The following is a 27,838-nucleotide window of genomic DNA, read 5'->3' as shown; positions in this document are numbered from 1 at the left end:
TCATAGCTTTTACTAAAGCAATGAGCTCGAAATTGCGGTTGATTTATCCGAATTCAGCCACCGTTTCACTTTGTTTAATGTTTCCTAAACAGTATCAGTTCGCGGAAGTTTTCATTCAATACCCTTTCATTCGCTGACCTGTGAATTTCTAACAAAAGGCCTAAATATGAGAGCTCTTTAGTATCTATACTAATATTATAAAGCTGAAGAGTTTGTTTGTTTGTTTGTTTGAACGCGCTAATCTCATGAACTACTGGTCCGATTTGAAAAATTCTCTCAGTGTTAGATAGCCCATTTATCGAGGAAGGCTATAGGCTATACATCATCACGCTACGACCAATAGGAGCAGAGCACCAGTAAAAAATGTTACAAAAACGGGGAAAAGGTTGACCCATTCTCTCTTATGTGACGCAAGCGAAGTTGCGCGGGTCAGCTAGTTAGTGTTAATAGGAACATAGGAATGAGGTGAACAAAATACTTAGCAATGCATGAAGGCCGAGCCATAAAATGTATTAATTTTACACATTAGTTAATTTAATATCTAAAGTATATTGACTTCAAGTGTGTACAAAGGTCAAAGTTTATCATTTTAATATTCCAGAGTATTATATAGGTCAGTTCGTTGGTCTGAATATTTTGTCGTGTTTCTACTCTATTACCAAAATACGGTTTAGTTATTTTTTTCTGTCCCATATTCTGCAATGCTCTCCAGTTTATTTACAAGTTGTGACGCCTAATGAGGTGAGGTTTTTTAGATGCACTAATTACTCACCTCTTTATTGCATTACTCACTCAACCCAATGTAAGAAATACTGCCACCACCAGAGGTTAAGAGAAAATACGGTTATTTTACGTATTCTACCAATTCAATCGCTGAGAAACAGAAACTGCACTACGATAGTATTTTTATATTATTATATTTGGTTTGAAGTTCAACTACTATTTAAAATTTTATTAGAAACAAAACAAGCATGAGATATTATCATTGTATTTCAACAAAAAGATGACATTTGCTTTTGACAAACTAATGTTTGAACTCTCTGAATATATAAAAGTATTTGTCGTAAATTGTACATTCGTTTCATGGACGTTTGACATTAGAATGTTATCTCTTAACTCGTAAATGACACAACTTCAAAGGCAAAATTGCAACAAAGTGCATTGCTTGAAACAAACAAGAGGTTATTGCCACGCAATTTTAACTTTTACGTCTTTCACTGAAGATATAGTTTCGTGTAAACCTACTTTCTGATGAAAATAAAGACAAGAACATAAATGTTACATGGGATTCTCTCTATCTCTACGTTTTAAGCTTTTCGTTGCTTTTAATTAATCTCTTGAACTCTCGAAATGAAAATCGCTGACTAGAAAAATGTTTTATACCGTGACCGGCGACATAAGTTCGATTCCTACATGAAGCAATAATTGGTGATATCTAAATAGTAAAAAGTGTTTCAATTCTGGTTGTATTTTTTTTCCATTGTTAGTGAAAACCTTTGTGTCACAAGAATTATAGCTACCAACAGTATAATTGTAAGAAATAGACATCCATATTCCGGAAAATAGTGCGTGAAATACGCACGCACGTACAAACTTTGTCCATGAACAAAAACGCTGTGCGGATGGAAGCTAATTTCTAATTTAAATAAATCCCCTTTCAATCAAATGTCCATTACGAAATACGTCAGAATATCCCAATCTATTCCCGTACAACATGTGCGAACAATAGACACGCATTTTTGTAAACTAACTATAAATAAACAATCCCGTGAACTTGAGTTTACGTAAAATTTGTTTGTTTATGACATAAACCATTGGTTAAACGTTGCGAACGATTTCTTGTGTAAACTGCCGTTTAGTTCAGCTTTGTTTGACGAGCCATGTCAATTGTACAATTTGATTATTGTTTGTGATACGAGATATAATTGGATTATGAGACTTTGTTTACGTTGTATTATTGTGTTGTTCGATGTTATACACTAGTCCCAAAAATTAAGGGATATAAAAAAATAATCCAAATTTTTGGGTGATTTTCAACAAGCTGTAACTCCGAGGAAAATGGTCGTACAGAAAAAATAAAAAAAGCAAATTGTAGCTCCAAGTGTCTAGTTTTTAGATATGACTACGAAAATTTTTTGTCATGGCCAGGTCTGGAGAAATCCTACGAAAACTACAAAAAAAAAAAAATTACAAATTTTTTCCCTCCTAAAAAAGGGTCCACGGGCTTCAAAAAAATTTTTTTGATTGTTTTGTTCTAAAGTTCTTTTAGAAAATTTAATCTTCTTTAATTTGCCGTATTCAAAAAGCCTGTACGACGATATGCCACGGAGTTATCGTCAATCAAAGCAAAAAAGTTATTTTTGACTTTGATATTCAATAACTCCGGAAATAATGATTGTACAGGAAATCAAAGGAGGATTTTGAAAACTGCACAATATTCTCTATAAGAAAATGTAAACATCTTCTAAGAAATTTTTTTTTTTTAATTGAAATCTCGGACTGAAAAAAAGACAAAAATTCGCGAAATTAAGGATATTTGGATAACTTGGTATAACTTTGGATAAAATGGATAAACGAAGGATATCGTCGGTAATTTTTCAACCTCAAAGTGTCCCCTAAAATCCCTCAAAAATTCAAAGCGCTGCGATTTTCTTTTCATTGTGCCCCGAAGCTTCAAATTCTTTGTTGTTGCAAAAATCACCATTGTGAGCAATTTTGTGATTTTTATTAATTTTTTTAATAAACATTTTTTTTTCTCTCTAAAATCTTTATTTTTTCGATAAAAAGCAAATCGCAAAACGAGAGATCGTCTATCGCTGCCATGAAGTCAAAATCGAGATTCGTCAATCCATAAGACACTGGTCCACTGTCTACGACCCCAATCGTGATGGTCATGCACATAAGCCAATCGGGCTCGACGATGTCGTGGAGTGAGCATAGGCACGCGATTTGCTTTTTAATCGAAAAAATAAAGATTTTAGAGAGAAAAAAAAATTCTTATTAAAAAAATGAATAAAAATCACAAAATTGCTCACAATGGTGATTTTTGCAACAACAAAGAATTTGAAGCTTCGGGGCACAATGAAAAAAAAATCGCAGCGCTTTGAATTTTTGAGGGATTTTAGGGAACACTTTGAGGTTGAAAAATTACCGACGATATCCTTTGTTCATCCATTTTATCCAAAGTTATACCAAGTTATCCAAATATCCTTAATTTCGCGAATTTTTGTCTTTTTTTCAGTCCGAGATTTCAATTCAAAAAAAAAAATTTTCTTAGAAGATGTTTACATTTTCTTATAGAGAATATTGTGCAGTTTTCAAAATCCTCCTTTGATTTCCTGTACAATCATTATTTCCGGAGTTATTGAATATCAAAGTCAAAAATAACTTTTTTGCTTTGATTGACGATAACTCCGTGGCATATCGTCGTACAGGCTTTTTAAATACGGCAAATTAAAGAAGATTAAATTTTCTAAAAGAACTTTAGAACGAAAGAATCAAAAAAAATTTTTTTGAAGCCCGTGGACCTTTTTTTAGGAGGGAAAAAAAATGGAAATTTTTTTTTTTGGTAGTTTTCGTAGGATTTCTCCAGACCTGGCCATGACAAAAAATTTTCATAGTCATATCTAAAAACTAGACACTTGGAGCTACAATTTGCTTTTTTTATTTTTTCTGTACGACCATTTTCCTCGGAGTTACAGCTTGTTGAAAATCACCCAAAAATTTGGATTCTTTTTATATATCCCTTAATTTTTGGGACTAGTTTAGTAAGGATTAATAGAATAGTGGTCACAGCAGGAGTTATAAATACTAGTTTGATTTAATATATCGCAAAAAACGTAGCTTATGTCTAATGTTGCGAAAATTGAATTTCAACGAATACTCGAATTTCAGCTTCTTAATATCGTAATGCAACTTGTTTTAAGCGCAATTAAAAATGTAAGTTTACGATACCCTATTTCTTACCAGAGATGTTTCGCTCCAATTGCATCGATCGTAGGCTAGGGCCGACAGTCCGAACTTTGTGTTTGATAGTAGATTATCAAACGCTGCAACTGATTCTGTTAAGCTACGGGTACACAATGCAATAGTTTACTTATCGAAGTTCTTCTTTGCTCGAACTGTTACGCGTCGCTAGCGCAGCGCACAAACGTATCGTCGCGCTATATCGCTAAATATTAGGTCGGGGAAAAAGTCTTTGCGCATTATAGTATGTATGAACTTGTAATAAATCTTTTCTCTACACAAAAAAGCTCGTCATTTGGGTACCTCACGATCTTACTCAAAGAAACCTAATGAACCGTGTACTCATTTGTGATTCTTGAAGCCAAAGAGATTTTATTACAAGTTCATATATACTATAATTAATTCTTTTTTTTTTTTTTTTTTTTTTAATAACCCATATATCTGTCCCACTGCAGGGCAAGGGTCTCCTCCCAAACGAGGGGGAGGGGTTAGGCCTTGAGTCCACCACGCTGGCCAAGTGCGGGTTGGGGACTTTGCATGCCCTCAATAAATGTATTAAACAAATTTTAGGCATGCAAGGTTTCCTCACGATGTTTTCCTTCACCGTTAGAGCAAGTGATAATTATTTCTAATACACACATAACTTCGAAAAGTCATTGGTGTGTTGCCTCGGATTCGAACCTGCGACCACTTGCGTGGGAGGTGCCAACTTAAACCACTCGGCTATCACTGCTTATTATTATTCTTAATTAATTCTTATTAAATTAAATAAAAGACAACTCCCGCACTAAGAATTGCTCTTGTGTCGCGGGGACTTTTACAAACATACAAACAACGGACACAAAGCACAACCAGACCCGAAGCAATTATTTGTGGATCGCACAAATAATTGCTCCGTGTGGGAATCGAACCCACGACCTCCCGTTGCAGTGGTATCGGCGTGGCGACCTAAACCACTGCGCCACGGAGGCAGTCAATGCGAAAAGACTTTCTCCCCGACCTAATATACAAGAGCGATATCGCCAGGTTTGCTTAATATGTTCGCGACACATGCCATGGGACACTTATCCCCTATGGTAGCCGTACCTTTTTGTTACAAGAAGGTAAACCCATTCAGTACATTACCATAGGAAGTAAACAAAACAAAATTGCAAAATAAATCATTGTATCTTAACATGGCTTAACCCAAAGGTGGGTAATCTTTTAAAAGGGTACACAGGGATGCATTGTGGGTAGTTTTTATTGAATTTACATAAAGGTCTTACGTCCAAACTAAACCAATTTGAACCGTGCTGCTGAATTCCTAATGTTTTCTGTGCATTTCGAAAAGTTCCAAACAAATAATGTAAAGATTATTTTTTCTTTTCTTCTAAAGACAAGTCCCACACTAAGAATTGCTCTTGTGTCGCGGGGTTTTATAAACATACAAACAACGGACACAAAGCACAACTAGACCCGAAATAATTATTTGTGGATCGCACAAATAATTGCTCCGTGTGGGACTCGGACCCACGACTTCCCGACGCAACGATTTTGGCGTGGCGACCTTAACCACCGCGCCACGGAGGCAGTCTTGTAGGAAACTTTGGTAGTGGATAAAACACAAGCTTAATGTTCGAACAATGAGAAAATTTTACTGTTGTTTTTGCAATCAGTTGGCAATATTACAGTTTGTGATGCGTAGTTTTCTTTGTCTTGAGTCGGGAAAGAGTAAGTAATGAAATAGGTATCGTTTTTATTTACAAAACGATGATATCGAAATTTTAATCAAGACTTCATTCAAAGATGTAATGACTAACTTTTAGAAATAATTTCTTAATAATTAACTTAAGATTTATTTGAAGAAAATGTTATCATATTCAACAAAATTGCTTAGTTCGTTGCATTTTGACTGTTGATTTATATTTTGATCTTTGCGCTTTATAAAATTTATTATAGAGGTTGTAGAACTCATGAAATGTCAAAGAACAAACTTTAATTAAAACTAAAACAAATAGAGTAAGAAAACCTTAGAAAGCACAGTCTCCGTGGAATTTTATGAAAAGCACAGCTTCCTTCATCGTCTTCTGGAAAATATAGGAAAAATAAACTGCGTTATGTTTTTGTTTGATTGGGTTTTCATTTAGTTTATTTGAAGTAATAATATATTAATTAAATATAGAACAGTTGTCAATTTTTACTGGTGGCCCGCCCCGGCTTTACAAGGTGTTAACCTCAACAAATTATACCTTCCTTGTAAATCACTCTATCTATTAGTGAAAACCGCATAAAAATGAGTTCAATAGTTTATGAGATTATCGCGAACTGACAAACAGACACTCAACGATAGCGGTACCTCAATCAAATATTAGGCATCCATAATGCACTACTGCAATCGTGAAACCAACGTATACTTTTCATTAAAACTCCTAAGAATTCTTACTGTTTGGATTCAATATTCTTCCATCTATTTGCTAGTGCAAATACTAGTTTATTGCAAGTTGGATAACGTTGGTACCACTGGGAATATCTTGAACAACATTGTATAAGATCGTTTGCTTTACTCTATTGCTTTCTTTAATTTTACGTTCCGATATAGATATAAGTCAATGATGTATTTTCGTTGGTGCAGTGGCTGTTATTTTGTTAATGCAGTCTATCTATCTATCGTATGGTTAGTGGTCAACTCGGTGTCAAAGTTGTTCAAGCCGCCCGAGAGGCCTTTAACATGGCTTAGCGACTGTTATCTTAGATGACTACCACCGGGAACGACTTTTGACGTGCCTTCCAAAGCAAGGAGGCGCTCAGATCAAATACCACAATGCGGTCACCCATCTATAAAATGACCGCGCCAACGGTTGCTTAACCCACAGATCGTTTACTGACTGGTGAGCACAATTCAGAATTTTCAAATTAAAGACGTGTAGACAGGACAACGTCTGTCGGGTCCGCTAGTACACTTATAAAAGGACTTTATAATATTAGTATAGATACGGGAATTAACGCGAACACGTATTTGCGACTGTCAGCAGTCTGCGGATACGGCGAATTTAACCTACGCCGAAACATCAGGCTTTCTAAGGTAAAATGCAAATTCGATTTCCTTATACTATTATATGTTAGCTACGATTTCTTAGTAAAGAGTTCGTACAGTTTAATTTGTGTTTATTCGTGTACGCTTCAGGGTAACAAGTGCTGATTCGATCAGACAACAATTACAGTGATTGTAATTGGAGATTTCCAATACAATATTCCATTATAAAGATGAGATGAGGCTTTCGGCCGAGTTCCCAATAATCAATATTGTTGTCTCTTTTATTATTGTGTTTTGTTCTTTATAAAATGTTCTCTTATTTTTTTCTTCGACACTGTTACTAAAACATTTATTGTATCCAACTTGATTTATTGAAGTAGATTAGATTCAGTCTGTTGTACCCGCTTTTTATTGTTGGTTTTTGCGATGGCTGTGTTAATATATACTTAGTAACTACATTAAAAATAGAGTTTGTTGGCGTGTTTCCCCAATGCAATAAATATCGATATTTTTTTTTAAATTAAGAGATAGACAAGTAAACCTTTATTAGCTTTGACATCCGAATAACACATAGACTGTTGTTTTTGAACATCGACCTTATTTATTTTATCCAAACACGCATACAGGTCCGCGCGATACTGCACATTCGGTACTTTCGAGCATTGAGAGTTTGACATTTAAACTGTGTTGCAAAAATAGTTTCTACGACGCCCGCTAGAGGCGCTGAACCGTTTGGCATACAAAGCCTTCTCGATAGCTACTAGATCAGTTATAAAGTTTGTTGCGCGCTTGAAATGAAAACACGTACAAAAAGAGTCACAAAATCCTACCAACAAAACAAATGGTAAAAAAAATAACAAAATGTATAGAAAAACGGTTAAAAGCTTTAAAACTATTAAATATTTTTGTATCCAATATGTGCGCGTGAATAACATTTTTCAAATACAGCTTTTTTCACAGTGATGGCCTGAAAAATCTGAGCCTCCTGTCGAAATTAATAGACTTTTTCGGCAAACTATGTAAATTCCATGCTAAAAAACAGCGTTGTGACGTCATGCTGTAAAACTTTTATGGACTACGGGAACCCATAGGTACTATCTATAATAATATTAATTATTATCAATACTTAATTTTGTAAATTCAAAAACAACTTGGTCAGTCTGTAGGCGTAAACTACTTGTTTTTTAGACAAAAGCCCATCGATATCCATTCTAAAAAATATTAAATATACGTCGGTCCGTCTATTGCGTTTTCACAGGGGAAGAGCTAGATAGATTATGATGACATTTGGAATAAGGATAGCTAAAATCTTATCTCAACACTTATTTTTTCGACATTCACGGAAACGAATTCATGGTCTAATCTATTTTCTGTTTTTTAAGCCCATTACTATTCTACTGCTGGGCAAGGGGCATATCTTGTAGTAAAAAAACTTCAAAGCCCAAAATGAATGTATAATCCTGTACAATATAATAAGTAATCAGTGTGTATATGTGTGGAGCAATTAGGCCAGCAAAGGGCGAGCCGGGGAGTCATGTGGGCCCGGCCTCGACCTCGTACAAGGTTGCTCGCTGTATCTATAACATAAGGGGATATTTTGATGGTGGAAAGTGTTCTAGTATATTAACTGTTATGTATTTTTGAATGCGAGACGATTTGGTAAATGGTCTAGACGAAATTTCTAATGGAAAAAATAATTGTTTTTTTTGTATTTTAAATAGAAATCAATGTATTTTGGAAATATAAAATGAAAATTATCGAGAGTTGCCAGTAAAAAAATCTTTATAAATAATATTTTTTGTTTGGATTTTACCTTTTATCACAAATAGAAAAATTAGTGGCTCGAGGATTATTTCAATAGATTAAAAAATAAAAAAATAACCCAGTTGATTGATTCAGGACAAGACTTAGCAGTCAGTACTGAAAGTTAATTACACACAGACTTACATCATCATGCCTCTTACACCAAATGGCGTAGGCAGAGGCGTACTTAATACAGGTGTATTAAGTACGCCTGTATTAAGTATAGGTATACTGCGCTATTTGAAATTGCAATTACATAAAATACTATTCTTGTTTACACCACCAAATGCAACAAGATTTTTGAAAAATGAACGGCTTGCCAAATTTTGTTTCCCAGAATTGACAAAATAGCAAAACAACAATGATTATTTGGCTTTAGTTTACATGGAAAAGCTGTAAGCTTTTGGTGAACTTAATGTGAATTTATAAACGCTCTTTTTTGCGTTTTTTCGTAGGAAATCTAAAATTATTCTAGTAACTGGGTTTTTTTCCGCATTTTACTAACACCTTTACAAATATAACAGGAATGTTATTAATTGTGCATAAACCGTAAGTCAATCCACAAACAATGGCAAACATTTTTGAAATGAAGATGTAACTAGTAGTAACTACTCTAGAGTAAATGTTGTTTTACCGTTTCTTATGCTATCTTATTCTTAAAGTTGTTTTTTGAAATAAAAGACAACTCCCGCACTAACAATTGCTCTTGTGTCGCGGTGATTTTTACAAACATACACACCGGACAGAAAGTACAACCAGACCCGACCCAATTATTGGTTATAATAATTGATAAGATAAAATTTGTTCCGTGTGGGAATCGAACCCACGATCCCGATGGTGGCGGCATAGCGATCCAAACCACTGCACCACAGAGGCAGTCGATTCGCATATTTCTGACACTACGCCGGTGTGTACTGGGATGATTGTATATAAATAACGAGGTAACATGGCTATCGAGTAGCTAAAGCTGACTAGTAACTAACAATAAATTTTTATATGTAAAAATCTGACCTACCTTTAAAAAATCTGAATGAATGAATGAATCTATTTTGTTACGTAGTTATGTACTATCGAACAAACTGAATCATGACCCACCATGTGCTCATTTTCTAAAACGCGTCTATATACGCGTAGGTCGAAATTGGCTTGAACCTTCGTTTCCTTGGTAATGAACTTGTTATCTGTCATTATTGCGACAAATCTTTGTGCGCCAATACAATAATGCTTTGCTACCGTTTTCAACAGGCTCCGAGGCGTAGTGGGTTCATGTTACGACTGCGACGCGTCAGGAGTGGGTTCGATACCCACTCAGGGCATGGTTTATTCAGCCATTATAGGAAATAATGTGACTATAAAAATTAAATAATATAGGGTAACCAGCATAGTTATTACCCGGTTAAGGAATTGATACACAATTTTGGTCAATAGTATCTTTATTTAGTAAAACATTGACATAAACTCTATTATGAACGCAACCTAAATATTCTTTCTAAAAGAACATCAGTCCTCTGTTTCAATAACTTTATACTAATTCAATATAAAATACTTAAAAACCAGAAATACTAGCGAATACTGTTAATTCAAATGTGTTATCCTTAACAAATATTGCAATAAACTTTTACTTTTTCTTTTCGAACTACACACCTGTCGCACAAACGTCGGACATGAGTTCTATAAATTAAAAATGTTACCAATATTCTAAAAGTGACATATATCGCAATTAATTTGAACTGGTTACTTTAGAAATTAAAATAAACGTATTATTCCTTAACATTGGCAATCACTGTATGATGGGCAATGACTATAATGGTTACCCTAATCGTTTCACAGATTTCTAAATGACGTGTTATTTGATATTTGACACAAATATGTTTTTTCGTAGTGAAAAGAGTTTAGACTATTTACATTCTACATTCAAATTAAGAGTGATTTATTGTAAAACGTATCTACGCACTGTAATAACAAAGGTCAAAGTTGTATGTAGTCGTAGATACATCATAACACAGTCGTATGCATGTTTAAAATGTCCTAAGTGCAACTTTGACGATAGAGACGAAATTCTTACTGTTTTGACGGTGTCAAGCGAATTATCGGCAAAATGGGTCATGAATCAGTTGGTTCGATTGTACATTTCAAACAATAGCTATTGGGCAATACCGAGAGCTTATACTTGTGGAACAGTAGAGTTTATTTGTAAACAGTACCTCGATTCTCTACCACTATCGACTACCGACAACCGGCTAGCTATCGAATTTCGACATTTAGAATGTACTGCCAAAATATTTACTACGACGCCCGGCAGAGGCGCTGATCAGATTTTTATACAAAATTTCGCGATGACAGGTCGGTTGTCGGTAGTCGATAGTGATAGGGAATCTTGCCACAGTAGAGTTTGTTTGTAAACAGGAAAACTCTTGCTACATAAGATTTAATTACCATCTAACACGCATGTTACTATCATTATGCTCCCCTAAACGTTTAGCTGCGGTGCTAATGACCACCAATTATGCACTTAACGGTTCTCGATTACATTAAACGATATTGGTATAATGGAGTTCGATATTGTTCAGTTTCTCTGGTTTGAGATACTTTCAAAGAGATGGCGTTTGTGATTATTTAATGTATTCTTCTAAAGAAAATAGCTTTAAGTACACTTATGTACTTATGTTTGAAGAGAAGCGATAAGAAGTAGTTCACAAAATCTATCTATTCAACGTCCTGCTATGTCTCATCCATTGCAGCCACACTTTTCACACAATACACTTTAAGAAATTTTACTCGATTTTTCTTTGTCGTTTATTATTTTGAAGTGCTCTTGATATGATACGAGGCCTCATCATAAAGCTGCTGATTGTACATAAATATTTTACCCGACAAAAATATGTGCTTAATTTTGAGATAGATGTTTTGAGCAAACTAAAAACTGAGATTTTCTATTACAAATTTTTACCTGTAACAATATTCTCTACCACTGTCGACAATCGAGAAATGTTGTACAAAAATCTGGTAAGTTACTCTAGCGTGTGACATAGGAACTAATTATTCAATAAATTTTAATTCCTAATTCTCGATACTCGTTAATACCGAATTTAGAGAATCGTACTATAGCTCTCCAAAATTTCGTAATACGCCACCTAGTTAGTTAGACTTTGTGATTTCCTTGAAACCAACCCGAAAACTATCCTCAAGTCTGAACTTAAGTACTACATAATGATTATTAGGAATCGGTAATGGAAAACAGCTGAGTCATTTCTCGCTTGCGAACATCAAATAGAAGATGATCAAAGCGTAAAGCTTTGACGAAGTGATGAATAATACGATTACATTGTAAGTAATTTTTTATATATTTGTGGGTGGTGATTGAAATGCAACTCAAGGTCGATGTTAAGAGATTACGAGTGGATATTACATGGGAAGTTATTAGCATTGGTTAGAAGTTAAAATATGTGTTGATTTGACTGTAATATATTTGAGGTTAAGCAACGTTGTCAAGGTTTGGATCTAGATGGGTGACCATTTAAAATAAACTTAAGTTAGTCTTGCATTAAAGCTATTAAAAATCTCAATGATAGAATAAAAGTAAGTCGGAATGCTCGGATTTTCTGCTTTCTAAGCCTGGTTTTAAGTAGTTGCTGATTCTGATAAAGGGAGTACCTTTGAACAAATAAACTAAAGTAGTCGCCACAAACAAGGGTGAAGGCTCTATCCACAAAAGAATTCATAAGATCGGTTTAACAGTTTACATTCCTACAGGTATCCGTTTTTAGCGAAGAATATTCGTAAAGACCAAGTTTATTCAAACGTGCCACCAAAAACATGTGATTTGAATCAGCGTAGGAGGAAGCCTGGTCATACAACTGGTTAAACCTTTACAAAACTAATCGTCGGTCTGAATAGAGATTATATTTTATATACGTTATATACGTTAAAAGCTTTTCTAAATATAGAAATCGGCGCATTTACTTCTCTTGTGGGAAAGTGAAAAGTTTTAAAGTACTCCAGTTTTACTGCAGTTGGCTACATTAAAGTATAAAGTGTGAGCATTTACTACTATCTCAAGAGTTTGCCAAGACTACTAGTACTAGTAAAATTGCTATTGTCTTTTTAATGTTGTACGTTTCTACCCGAAGAATTCCTCATACAGTTAAAATCATTTATATCTTTTTGATATATATTATTGGCTTAGTCTTTGTTCCAAACTTTGTTGAAGTCGGCTTCCAGTCTCACCGGATGTAGCTGGATACCATTGTTTTACATGGAGCGACTGCCTATCTGACCTCCACAACCCTGGGTTATAACACGATACCCTTTCGGTAAGACTGGTTGTCAGACTTTCGAGCTTCTGACTACTGTTAACGACTGTCAAAGATTTTCGTAAATGACAGCCTGGATCCACAATTTAACGTGCCTTCCGAAACACGGAGAAACTCGATATGTATAAGATGGTCACCCATCCACAGAACAAGCTCGGCCAGCGTAGCTTAACCTCAGAGATTGATCCGCGCGGCTGTTGTTAACTAAGCCACGAGCTCCTCACTAAGCCACTTATTTATATCTTTTTGATGTCACAATCTAATTCTATCCACTGTTGAATATAGAGTCAAAGAAAAGAACCACTTTGTCTATGTCCAAGCTTTGTGGTACAGTACCATCTGATTCAGGCAGGCACCACGTATTTACTAATATCCAACTATGTTTGAGTCGGCCTGCAGTCTCACCGGATGCAGCTGGATACCAGTATTTTACATGATGCGACTGCCTATCGTACCTCCACAACCCAGTTACCTGGGTTATAACACCATATCCTTCGGTAAGACCAAAATTAATTACTTAGATACGCGTTACGCTTCTTGTTCGCATAAAACGATCGCCATTTACAAATGCAAATGTGGTAACCAGTATAACCCAGGATTCAACTCTGAGATTTTTTATTTTTATTTACTGCGTTCCTTTCGCCATGTCACAAAGTCAGTTAACTAGAACTGCTGCAGAATATTCAAAGCATTGTTACTGGTGGCAGGGAAAATAGGAAATAAAGAATAACGAAACTGAACTCGGCCAGTTTCGAGCGATATTGTTTATAGTTGTCTATTGAGTGTGGGTTCGAATATAAATCGATATTGTCCAACTGCTGGGTAAAGGTCTCCCCTCAAAATAAAAGGGGGATAAGGCCTTATGGAGGAATTCTATTGTGATATAACATTTGAAAACAGCATTTTGTAAGGCTTTAAGTATCCAAGTTCAGGTTAAAGACTTAGAATGGTATCAAGAACTATCTAACTATATATACATATAGTATGCTTTCACCGTACACACTAGTTCATTCTTTATACAGTCACTCTGTAGCTCGATTCTCTACTACTATCGACTGCCGGCAACCGGCTAATCATCGAGAAATTTTACACTAAAATCTGTTAAACGCCTCTACCGGCTTCCGTAAGAACTATTTTGGCAGTATATTTTAAATGTCAACCTTTCGATACATGACAGTACAGACTATACAGAATTGCGGTACTGCAGACCCGATGGGACACATCTGTATGACCAACGATATTCGCTAAAACGATAGCTTTATGTGCACTTTGAGACGATGTGTGTAACTAACATATTTTATAGCCTGAATGTTTGCAGTGAAATGTCCGGGGTATGGAAGCTGTTTCGAATATAGATATTTACTTACGAGCGAACTAGATAAATAATGTCTTAGTTGTGATTTGTAGAGTACGTGTACGACTTCTGATCTCGGGTTTGATTCCTGGGTCCAGCAACGTGCTATTGACCCCTTTTTAACCGACTTCAAAAAAGGGGTTCTAAAATATAATAGGCTAAAGTTAATTAACTATAAACATTCAATTTTCCAATCCAAGTTTCGAAGTTGGATATATACGATTGCAATATTACATGAACTAGTTAAGAAACTTTACAAACGCAAATGATGTCCAACAAATGAAGTATATAAATATTAATGAATAACTTATGAATGAATAAATAACTTTTAAAAATTATGGATACAGTTATCAAAATCACCAAATTGTCTTTCATAAGTACAGACCTCAGACAAAATTTGTGTACAACGTCTTATTTAATAAGAAAACCTGTTTTTAAAAAAGAGGTTGGTTACAAATTAGATATTAAGTTTAATTAGAAATAAATATATCGCTATAAATAGCATGTTTTAGTTCATAAAATAACATTTAAATAACTGTGGCTTGTTAATGTTAATCAAAATGTGTTATCGTAAAAGTTTGCGAGCTCATAACTGTACTATTTCATAAAAAGCTTGTTGAAAAAGAAAGTGTCTGAAAAAAAAAAGAATTTATTCATTTTTCCATACATATTTGATGACCGTCATTGTGTTTTCTCTTATTCAAATAGTCCCTAACGAGTGAGTTCTAAAATCGCGTCGAGTTTTTGTGGTAACACATTTTTTCCGTTTTTTGTCCAATTTGCATTAAATTAGACCCGGATTTTCTGGCGGAATAACGCCTAATGAGGAGCCTAGAAATGTCTGCTGCTTTAAACTGGGGCGAATATGTGGAGATAATGCTGACTCATTTGGGAATGCGATTTTCTAGATGTGTAAGGCTAAGTTCATATGACCGCGCGGTGCCGCGCGACACTTTCGACCGCGCGGTACAAGATCGAAGTAAACAGCTAGTATTGTCTACATCACCGCGTGGTAACCGAACCGAGAAACCACGCGGTTTCTCGCGGTTCAAGAACTAGCGCGCGGGTCTTAGCGCGACGTGCGGTATTGCGCGGTGAAGTAGACGATACTAGCTGCGTACTTCGATCTTGTACCGCTCGGTCGAAAGTTCCGCGCGGCACCGCGCGGTCATATGAACTTGGCCTAATATGCTTGTATTTGTATGTGATTGTTACTGATTCGCTGACTATATTATTATTATTGTATTCGTTATTTTTCTGTCAGTAGCTTAGTCGGGAGACGGACAAAGGATACTCTTAATCCCGTTCGACCGCGTTTGTTGCAAAATGTACCTTGTGGAAAAACAGACCAGAATTGTTTTCTCAAATTGTATGTAAGAACGAAAAAGCCTTTATGGAGAGAAAAAGAAAGCGTGAACGGAGCTGGGTCATCTAGTTTTATATAAAAAAATCTTGAACAAAATCGTCGTTAAAAAGCAAACTAAATAAATCACATTTACCGTTACTAAATAGCGTTATCTCATAAACGATTAGATTTATGAGTTTTAAAACCATTAAAGTATTTTACTGTTCTAGTGATTTTCCATTGATGATTGTACATCTTGCAACAATTGATTCAATAAGTCTTGCTGTAGTGAATGTCCAGATAATCCTTGATACGCTATCTTATATCTTACAAGTGGTTTCTGAGTACATTCTTTTACGATTAAGGTGGTCTAGCTATATGGTAGTATATTTTTATGTTATCCGCTGGTTACATATGGTTTTATCGTGGTTAACACTATGTTTCTATTAAAGACTTTTTAAGATTTATTTATCTATTATATGTATATTTATAATTAAATATGGTTGGGATTCGGAAAAATACTTTCGGCTACTAGATGGCTACGCTGTGATACACTGCATGTGGGTTCGATTCCCAGACAGAAGAAACATTTTTGCGATTTATAACTCAATATTGACATTATTATGATTATATTTTATTCCCGTTTGAGTTTATTTTCTTTGTATGTCTACAAAAGACTCCGCAGCTTAAAATAACGCACAATATCTTTATTTACACAAAAGTTAAGTAAAAAAAAACTTTGTTTGATTAAACTCATACGAATACATAAAGAAAAGAACTACAAATCCATTTCGTTATCAGCTGCCATGACTGTCTGATACCATTATTATTGTAAGAAACTTATCAATAAAATCAAAGACAGAAATAAACACGTTATCAGTTGCCTCTCGTCCTTATCACTTATCGATAAGTACTTGTTTTGTGCTATTCTTTTGTAATGTTATTGTTGGTCAAGTCGACTCGTGACGTCTACGAGTATGTTGCATAATTGTACGGTATCAATGTTTTCGAAACTGTTCAAAAGTAATTTGGACTTTTCACACATAGTCATCTGAAAGCTATCACGTATCTCAGTTGATAACTATTTGAAAGCCACTATGTTGTGCATTGTTCTCTTCCTTAGGTTATAGTGAGTAATTACTGAGGCGCCCATAGCCAGTAATTGCGCTCACCGGTCGGTAAACGGTCTGTGGGTTAAACAACCGTTGTCACGGTCATTCCATGGAGGGGTGACCGCAAAGTGGCATTTGAGCTTGGCGTCTCCGTGTCCGGTTTCGGCTATTGGCTACTAAGATAATAGTCGTTAAGCCATGTCAAAGGCCTCTTTGGCGGCTTGAACAACTTTCACACTAGGTTGACCACTAACCATATGATAAGAAGAAGAAGATGGTATCGATGTTTTCGTAATAATTCAAATGCAAATAGTTTATTTTGGAAATTTCACACACACGGTCATCTGAGGGCTATCACGTATCCCAGTTGACAACTATTTGAAAGCCATTAAGAAAGAAAGCAATGTACAGCACATTGCTTTCTTTCTTAGGTTATCCAAGCAGCTAAATACAGAATAGTGACCATACTTGGCCAGCGTTGTAGACTTTTGAGTCTAGTACGGTTCACGGATTTAAAATACTTTCAAATGCTCAGGAAAGTTTCATCACGATGTGTTCCTTCGAGCATCATTATTTCTAACCCACATAACTTCGAAAAGTCATAATGATGACACATGATGAAAAGCATCTATTTAAGGTGATTCCACAAATCACAAAATCTTGGGAGAAACCCAAAAATAATTTACAATCGCGTGCTAATTAGTTTTATCAAATTTGAAATTTGTTGATCAGTGAGATTTGAAACTTGGACTTTGTATCAAAAAGTCAGTCATTCATGAAATTGTTGATAGAGATTGTATCGTGTTAATCTATACTAATATTATAAAGCTGACGAGTTTGTTTAATTGTTTGTTTGTTTGTTTGAACGCGCTAATCTCAGAAACTACGAGTCCGATTTGAAAGATTCTTTCAGTGTTAGATAGCCTATTTATCGAGGAAGGCTATAGGCTATATATCATCACGCCACTACCAATAGGAGCAGAGTACCAGTAAAAAATGATACAAAAACGAGAAAAAAATTATTATGTTATGCTTATGTGACGCAAGCGAAGTTGCGCGGGTCAGCTAGTATAATTATGTAGAACATGACTAACAGTTTTGTTTGATAAATTGCATTATAGTAACATGTCGACAAAGTAACAAAAAAGAAAGTCTATAATTAGTTATACTCAGTCAGATAATAAAGTAATCGCGTATTTACGGTACTTTTAATTATTCCACTGATGGAGTTTGCACTAAAGCTAATAGCTAGTTACCTATCTAAGGTACATAAAAAAACATGAAATGTTCTTTTGTGTTATCCAACGAAATTCACATAAACTCTTTTCTAACAAAAATCTTCAAGAAATGGCAAACGAAAATCGTGATTGATATCAAGGAAAATGTCACAGAAATTGTTTTTAATCTAACTTCTCCGACTAATATTTTATTGAACCCTTCACTGTCTTTTAGCTTTTATATATCCGTATTTGTACTTTTTTGCAGAGAAAAATATAGCTACATATCATATACATGTGATAGCGGGGAGGTGATTCATCGTTTAGATCGTTAATCGATCGTTAATAGATAAAAATTAAAAAAAAAAAAATTACTAACATAATCTTAAGTCAGCACTAACCCATTTAAGTCTTGGTTACTTGAATAAAGATATTTATTATTGCTATTATTATGTCAGTAGCTCGATTTTCTAAAACTGTCGACTACCAATAACCGGCTAGCTATGTAAAATGTGATCAGCGCCTCTAACGGTCGTCGTACGAACTATTTTGGCAGTACATTTTATCTGTCAAACTCTTGATGCTCTTCATACAGACTGTGCAGAATCGCGCTACAAAAGAGTGTTGCCGTCGTATGTGAGCGAATAACGCGACGCGATATGACTTGACAAGTTGTGAAAACCCGTCTCGTCATCTTACGAACGATGTTGGAGTACCGTCAAGTCTCTTCGCACACTGCTAGTCGGATGAAAGTTTAGTACGCCGTAGTTTTGATCGCTTTTAGAATTTAAGGTGCTGAATCTTTTCTTTTCTTGATCTTTGACAGTCGTTAACAGTAGTCGGAAGCTTGAAAGTCTGACAACCAGACTTAGCGAAGGGTATCGTGTTATATCCCAGGTAACCGGGTTGTGGAGGTCAGATAGGCAGCTCCATGTAAAACACTGGTGCTCAGCTGCATCCGGTGAGACTGGAAGTCGACTCCAACATAGTTTGGAAAAAAAGGCTAAGCTGATATATAATCTTTTGGCGCTGTAAAATAGGTTCTGAAAGAAAATGCTCCAAACCAGAATATGAATATATATTATTATACTTAGCTTCCCTGTGAAGTCGTTAGTTTCGCTCCACTGAATTTAAATGAGAACTTTGTAAGTTAGACTTTACTATATCAAAGCGGTTTCGTAAAACTATTACTATCTCGTTATTACTAGTTTATTTGTTTATTTATTTATTTATACATATTATATTTTACAAGTGAATCCTTATAACCTCAGTGTTTTGTATTTGCATGATTGGCTTGTGCTCTTGCAATATCCATTGGATTGTATATAAAGTCATAATAGCCTTAGAATTCTGTAGAACGTTCTTGAAGGCCTGTAAACTCCTCAATTGGCCAGTGTGGTGGGTTTATTCCCTCCCTTATCACGGGAGGAAGACCTTCGCCCACAGTGGGACAACGGGTTACATTTATTTTATTTATTAATTGTATATAAATAATGTAAGCATCGAAAATTATATTGTAAGTTAAAATAAATAAATTAGATTAAAATCCCATTAACAAGCATATAACCTTTATTAAGGAAGAAGCCTCCCGTTTATGGCAACGAGAGTAACTAATTAGAATCGCGCGTTAAATGGGATAATTGAGTGTAATTAAAACTACGTAATTACTTTAGATAACAAGATTAATTAATTGGATACCAGCTCCAAATGATTTAGTACTTCATTTATAACACAGATTTCTAAAACTAGATTAAATTGCTATTTAGCGAGCTTTTTAGTCATAAATTGATGGAATTTTCATTTTGGTTTAATTAATGTTTATCTGAATATTTAAAATGTACAGAAATTTATTAGAATAAAACTTAACTGTAAATAACTTTTAACAACTAAACTAAACTAGAAGTAATTTAAAAAAACAAAATATTTACAATTATACAATATATTTACAATATAAAATATGGATACAAAAGGAGTGCGTCACGCGTCGTAGAATTTCTCCTCACCATCGTCGACTGGTAACGTACCCAGAATGCTGGCAGCATTGCCACGTTGGATGGCAATGCTAATTCTTTGACCAAAGTAAATTAGTTACTAATAATTAAATAAATAAATTAATTAGTTAGGTTGGTTTTAAAAAGACAACTCCCGCACTAAAAATTGCTTTTGTGTCGCGGGGACTTTTAGAAACATATAATCAACGGACACAAAGTAATACTAGACCCGAAACCTATTTATGGACCGCACAAATATTTGTTCCGTGTGGGAAAAGAACGCTCGACCTCCCTACGCAATCTGGTAGATGCGAGTTAAAAGTTAAGTTGTCTTTAAAAAATATAGGTATTCTGTGATGTATTTTTAAAAATCTAATTTTCGCTTTAATTTCCTTCACTCACATTTAATATCCTGAAAGACGCTGAAATTACAAGAAAAACAAAATGCTTAATCAACACTGTTGGATTTGAAGTATCATTTGTAAAAGCCTCGGTGTGTTATTGTATTGCTACGAGAAATATTATTATATACTTTCCAATAAGGAATTGAACTGAACTGAAGATTTCATTTGTTCATTTATTAATTTTCTCCGCTTTTTAATTAAACGTTCACGGCTTTGTTAATTGTTTAAGATTTTTATTAATTAATTGGGAGCTTCAATTGTATCTCTACTGATTTTATAAATGCGACTGTGTGTTCCGTTAAATCTACTGAACAGTTTTTGATGAAACTTGGAAAAGTTTTAGCATAAATACTAGAACAACACATAAGCTATAGTCATATAGATCAAGCGGACAGAGTCACCGGCCAGAGCTATTAATATAGACTAATCTACTCGACTTCGTTTACCTTGTATTAGGATTATCATAACTTCGCTCCCGTTGGTTATAGCATGATATTATTTAACCTATAAGCCTTTCTCATAAATAAAACCTTTGAATGAAAAAATATTGTTTGAAATCCGATTGGTAATTTCAGATATCAGCACGTTCAAACAATCAAACGTCCAAAATTACCTGTCTATTACATAAGTACAAATGAGTCGGACATAATCATAATAATACGTTTGATCGAGCATCCCAGCCATATTTGAACGGAACACGGAATTTGCATTAAGCATTAAATTTTAACATAATGTAGGTAACATGTGCGTAATGTTAATGAAATTGCGCTTAATTTCAAGGGCTGGTGAGCTGTACCTCGATTCTCTACTACTATCGACTACCGACAACCGGCTAGCTATCGAAATTTTGACATTTAGAATGTACTGCCAAAATGTTTCCTACGACACCCGTCAGAGGCGCTGATCAGATTTTCATCGAGGCACTGTAGCTTAATTCTCTATTACTATCGACTACCGACAACCGACCTGTCATCGAGAAATTTTGTATGAAAATCTGATCAGCGCCTCTGACGGGTGTCGTAGGAAACATTTTGGCAGTACATTCTAAATGTCAAAATTTCGATAGCTAGCCGGTTGTCGGTAGTCGATAGTGGTAGAGAATAGAGGTACTGAAATATGCGAATGTATAAATGTGGTTCAAATATATAATATATGAAGATTGTAAATGATTGTATGGAGTATTGGTATGCCGCGCTGAGGTCTCGGCTTCGAATCTTTCTTCTTTTTCTTTTTAAAAATAGACCACTCCGGTCCACTTGTGTCGCGGGGACTTTTACAAACATACAAACAACGGACACAAAGTACTACCAGACCCGTGTGGTAACCGAACTCACGACCTCCCGGCCCAATGGTAGCAGCGTGTCGACCTAAACCACTAGCCACGGAGGCAGTCAAAAAATCTCGGATAGTTTCTGAGTTTTTCTGTTAGGAATTTTTCAATGTTTGCCCAGAATTTGGAAATTCAAGGTCGTAGGCGTGCATGCCATGTAGAGTACGTGAAGCCCTCAGACTTTTCTCTGGTTATTTCGGTTATCCGTCCCACCGGGCTATGAGATTGAGGGAATAGAGAGTTCACCTGTGTATTGTGCACAAACTTGGATACTATGTACAGAGATCTGTACGGTACCGTTGGCCAGTTTTCACTGAAACCGGCTGCCGTAGCCGGATATCGGCTATGAGGACATTAAGAGTAATTGGAGGGTACAGAAGTTACGGAAGAATATACTACAAACCTTTATGAAGTACCTACTTAACTACTTTATATTAACAGCCAGAAAGTAATATCTTTGAGAAGTCGAAGCAAATAAACCAAGTCGAAATCAGACCAACGATTAATTTCAAATGTTTCCTTATAGGTACAGTTAAGAACATTAATTTATATGACATTTCAAAACTTCATTTAATTAGAATAAATAATAATACTGAATTTTCTTTAATATTTTTAATAAAGACTACTGGTTAATAATAATAGTTTTATGTAAATAACGGATTTTTCAAATCGGATCAGTAGTTCCTGAGATTAGCGAGTTTAAACAAACAAACAAACAAACAAACAAACTCTTCAGCTTTATAATATTAGTATAGATAAGATATAAATATGTGTAGTGCGCTGGTTGCGGACTTGGTTAGCGATACTTACAGTCCGCATGTTTGAATTAACGTATTCATTTTAATCTCACGACTGTACTGTACAAGGAAAATGATAAAATTGGAAAGTGGAGTACATAGACAGCTTCACATTTGAATGATTCAAAGGCATTTCTGAAACAAAGTACTGTTCGTACTGTAGTCGTTGTATTTTTCCTCATTATTTTTGTCAAGGGATGGTGAATGAAATAATGACGGCTTAACGGAGCAGTAACTTTGGTTTGTTACAGTTTAAATTGTTTATCTTTGTGTTAGTAAAAAGGGAACTTTTTGAAACAATATTAGCTTTACGATACTATAGTTTAGCAACTTAATAAGGAGCCTTATAATATTTATAGTCTACTAGCTGACCCGCGCAACTTCGCTTGCGCCACATAAGAAAGAATGGGTTTGAATTTTCCACGTTTTTGTAACACTTTTTTACTGTTACCTTGCTCCTATTGGTCGTAGCGTGATGATATAAAAATCCTTTTTTTTTTCACGAAAAACATTTTTAAAATTATTTATCCTCTCAAGCGCCCGGCCACCGTGTCACGGTTGAATGTTCTACCCCCGTCAAGCGCCCCGCCACCGTGGTACGGCAAAACGATCTTACATTTAAAAAACGTAAAAACGAAATGCTAAACCTGTGTTTATCCCTTTCAAACATATTTGACATTAAAGCTGATGAAATGAGACGACGATCTAATGCACACACTTGAATAAGTGGTTGATATAGGCCAGAGAGCACCTTAAACAACATCTGACCCAACGACATGTTCCTTTATGACCAATATTGTAAATCCTTTTTTTAACTAATTTTAAAGATTTGAGTATATTTTACAGTTGGATTTTAATGTCATTATTCATTAACTACACGATAAGACCTTTCGTCATATTATTTTTTTTGCCTAAAAATATTTATTAGACTTTCTTCAAACACATGGCTAAAGCACACAATATTCAGATTAAACCGACTATTGTACTACCACTATCAAATATTATTTGTGGTTTATTTTTTTAATCTATAGCAAATTTTATGTAGATTTCAAATATATAAGGTATGACTAGGGTGTTAGTATTAAAATATGACGGAATCGGCGCTTAAACGCCAACCGCCAATTCAATTTCGCGCGCCATTTTAGGCCTGGACGCTTAACGGTATATTTGAATTTTGACGTTGGGGCGCTCGAGAGGCTAAATCTCTTAATATAACGAAGTCGCGCTAAGGCATATCCGCCATTAAAACAGTTGCCATGACAACGGATTTTTGTTAATTTAATGTCATTATAATATTGATTATTCGCGACTTCGTTCGCCACTTGAATTTTCCCGGGAAATGCGTCATTTTCCCGGGGTAAAAAGTAGCCTATGTCCTTTCTCGGGTATCAAAATATCTCCATACCAAATTTCATGCAAATTGGTTCTGTAGTTTAGGCGTGATTAAGTAGCAGACAGACAGACAGACAGACAGACAGACAGACAGACAGAGTTACTTTCGCATTTATAATATTAGTATGGATAAGGTTGCTAGTTGACGGAAATATACGAAATTTTGAATTTAAAACTTCTGGCTTTGGCTTCTGAGGGTGCCAATGGCCTGCTCGATACAGTCACTATATTTTAGAAATTGCTCTCTTGAGCTGTCGGAATATATGAAATATAATATTTTACACTTTGCAAATAATATATTAGTCTGTTCATAAGACGCTTAAATTTCCAACGATTGATTATACACATCTTAAAAGAAAAGACTAGCAATACTGACTTATTCAAGAGAACAAAAGATCAGTACGAAGCTGCGGAACAGAATTAAAATGGAAGCAGGAAATTGTGTTCCAATTAAAAAGAAACTGAGAGTTACTAGTCACTTGCCTTTACATTCCTACTTCGTTACTTAAAGAATTCTCCCTCGTTTAAGGCCAGCTCACACTGTGGCGCGAAGCGACGTTGAGCAAACACTTTCAAGAGCGATTCAAAATGAAACTTAATTTTCTACTTGAAGAGATACACCTTTGGTTGTGAGCATTCATCGCGTGACGTATTCTGCATTCTCATTACAAAATGTAGGCGTGCCGTATTGCCTGCGATTTTAAGATGCGCCCCGCGAAACTAGCCTCTAGGGAAGGTTGAAGATGCGTCCGTGCATCGGTTGAGTGTGAACGGTCGAGTGTTTTTCTATACATTTGTCTGTTCTGGCGTTGCGCGACCGATGTTCCGTGAGATATGAACCTTTCCTCATATAAGTATCGTTGCGTCGCGGCTCGTCTTAGAGTGAGATGACCCTTACAATCGAATAGAGCCTAACAACTTCTAATTAATTCCTCTTTTGTTTCAGATGCCGTGAAAAAATGTAGTGATGTAGTGCGTATCGATATCTCGTTCCAATTTAAAATAAATATCGAATCATGTAAATCGAATAAATTAAAATTAAATGTAAATTTGTAATATGGCTGTTAGATATTCTTAATTCAAAATGAAGTGGTGTGTGTTTGTTGTGTTGGGGTTGGTCAGTGGGGGTTGCTGTCATCAAAATTGTCGGGGAGAAGAGCCGAGGGTTCGTGATTGTGATAAAGTGTGCGATGAGAATAATAACTGCAAGATTCGAGCTGCGCTGCTCTTGCCGAAGAATACTACTTACGATGCCTGTCTGTCTGCTGTAAGTATAATAAAAATAGTTTAATAGTTTAATTGCAAACTCTTGTCGTGCCTTTTTTAGTTAATTATGCAATGGGTATTTGATGCAATGGTTGAAAGTCGTTATACCATGGTTCATGTCTCATTAAAAAAAAGACACTTATCTAATATTATGGGAGTTTTCTGTAAAAATATAATACAGAGATTGATAGGATGTTTGTCAATATTCGAATTCAAAGTTACATGTCTTGGTTAGGTACATCTGTGATGACATAGGAAAAACAATTGATTCGCCCAAATTTAAAGAGTATACATATGTACCAAAAGAACATAATTTTCTATTCAAATTTACGCACGTTTGAGCTTAACAATTACATGAATCTGATAGAAACGTTCATTACATTTGAGAATTTCCAAGTAGTTAACTGCTAACGAGGCTGTTGAACGATTGTTACTCGCGTTCTCAGGTAATGGCTCAATGTGCTCGCATTAAAGTAGTCTTCAGCAAGTGCAACGGTTTGCAAAATTATTTCAGTTTTTGTCTTTCTAGTTTAACATTTGAAACCATGTTCCTGAAAATGCGTCTACTATAATTTAAGATATTTGTCGTAGATCGTATTATGATTTGCACGAAAAGTGTACGCTAATATTAAAATATCGTGGTCCAAGAAAAATCGATATTTAAAGCGAAAGAACTTAAAGATTTTTTAAAAGCTTCGGAGGCCTTGTTGATAAACCATAACAATTTCAACGAAAATTAATTAAACTATAAAAATCAGAATTCTTCTTCGACATTTTCTTGAGAGCTGTTATAGGTGTGATGAAATACATATACATTCATAACAAATGGGACTAGCTGAAACAGTCATGACATTTCAACTAATCCTACGAAAAGTTTTATTAAAATAGTTCCAGCTGTTACTTTGTTGTATTACATAATAATACGGCTCAATATAAATCTCGGTTTAACTATACAGGTAGTTAAAATAAAGATGTATTATATACAAAACGTCAAACTGTATACAATAATATATTCGTATTTATTTTATACAAATCACGAAGAGCGTTGAGAGTAAAATATTGGTGTAACAATACAATCAGTTTCAGTTACAATAAAGTCTTACCTCGTTTGCGTTTTAATAACTTTAGTTAAAAATATTGTACTCTAGCTTTTAGTTGTGCATTTACCTAACGAAAGCATCTTACTATTTGGCTTTGTTACATGACATTCAGTATCAATGATTTGATGTTTTTGACACTTAATATGATTGTAGATTTGATACCAAGCAAAATGTTGCAAAAGCTTGGTTGAGCTACTAGGCACCTGGCACTATCTGGGTACATAGGCAACTCTTTATCAAGAACCTTTTTATTCCATCCAAATCATTCGCAACAGGTGTAGCGTGAATCACCTAGTCTTTAATATATTGAACATAACGATAGTTTATGTAATTTATACCAGTCTTTAGTCTCTGGAACCTACACAAATTAGAGTTTTTACGAATCTATGTTTAATAATATATGTTTGTATACAAAACTGTGTTCGTTTGTAAATTAAAACCAATACTCTCATAGTATTAGAAAACATCAATCGTTCACATAACATTACTCATAAGCACTTAACGTGTTATAAATATCATTGAATGCTATTTATAACTTGAAACGTGGAACTGGACATATATCTAATAAAGTACAGATTAAATTGAAGTAATACGATAATTACAGATAAAACATACGTGTTCTAAATATAGAACGAGTAAATCTGTGATAGTATTGATTTATTAGTGTTGATAGTTTATCGATAATATAATTGAGCACTTCACTACAACTGACAAGGTGCTATAGCGCGATTCTCTACAGCAGGGGTTCCCAACCTTTTTTTAGCCCGGGTCCACTTTTATTTATCTTATTCTTGTTAGTAGGGACCACTATGTAAGTATATTAAAAATAAATAAAATTTTAAAGTCATTCGCTTACCATATTTTTACTTTCACGGACCACTGGTTGGGAACCACTGCTCTACAGTCAGTAATATCGAGTATCGAAAGTTTGACGTTTAATATGTACTGCCAGAATAGCTCCCGCGACGTCCGCTAGAGGCGCTGATCAGATTCTCATACAAAATTTCTCGTCAGCTAGCCAATTGTCTGCAGACGAAAGTGGTAGAGAAACGAGGTACAAATGTTTTAAAGCCACGCAATAATGCCATGTGCTAACTTTGAATGAACATTTAGTGTAACGTTCTTCGAATTATTTCAATTCAATGTACTACTACTTAGGTAATAGTCAAAATTCCGTTCAAATTCTATCTATAGTAAAATCTTATCTTAGATACGTGGTTGTAAAACAAGGCGAAGAACTGAATGTTGTTATGAAATCGACTCAGATTATCTGATTAGATCCAATTCTAGGTCGGACAGTGTGATTGCGGGCTAAAAATAAACTGTAGAAGCGCCTTTTTGAATTTTTTATACCGTTGAGACTCTATTTAAGATAAAAGGTTTTTTGTTGAGTCGAACTACAAATGGCTCTTAGATTCAAACGTTCTGAAAACGA

This window comes from Anticarsia gemmatalis, chromosome 21 (genome assembly GCF_050436995.1).
Source record: "Anticarsia gemmatalis isolate Benzon Research Colony breed Stoneville strain chromosome 21, ilAntGemm2 primary, whole genome shotgun sequence".
NCBI classification, from domain to species: domain Eukaryota; kingdom Metazoa; phylum Arthropoda; class Insecta; order Lepidoptera; family Erebidae; genus Anticarsia; species Anticarsia gemmatalis.
This window is presented reverse-complemented; position numbering follows the sequence as displayed.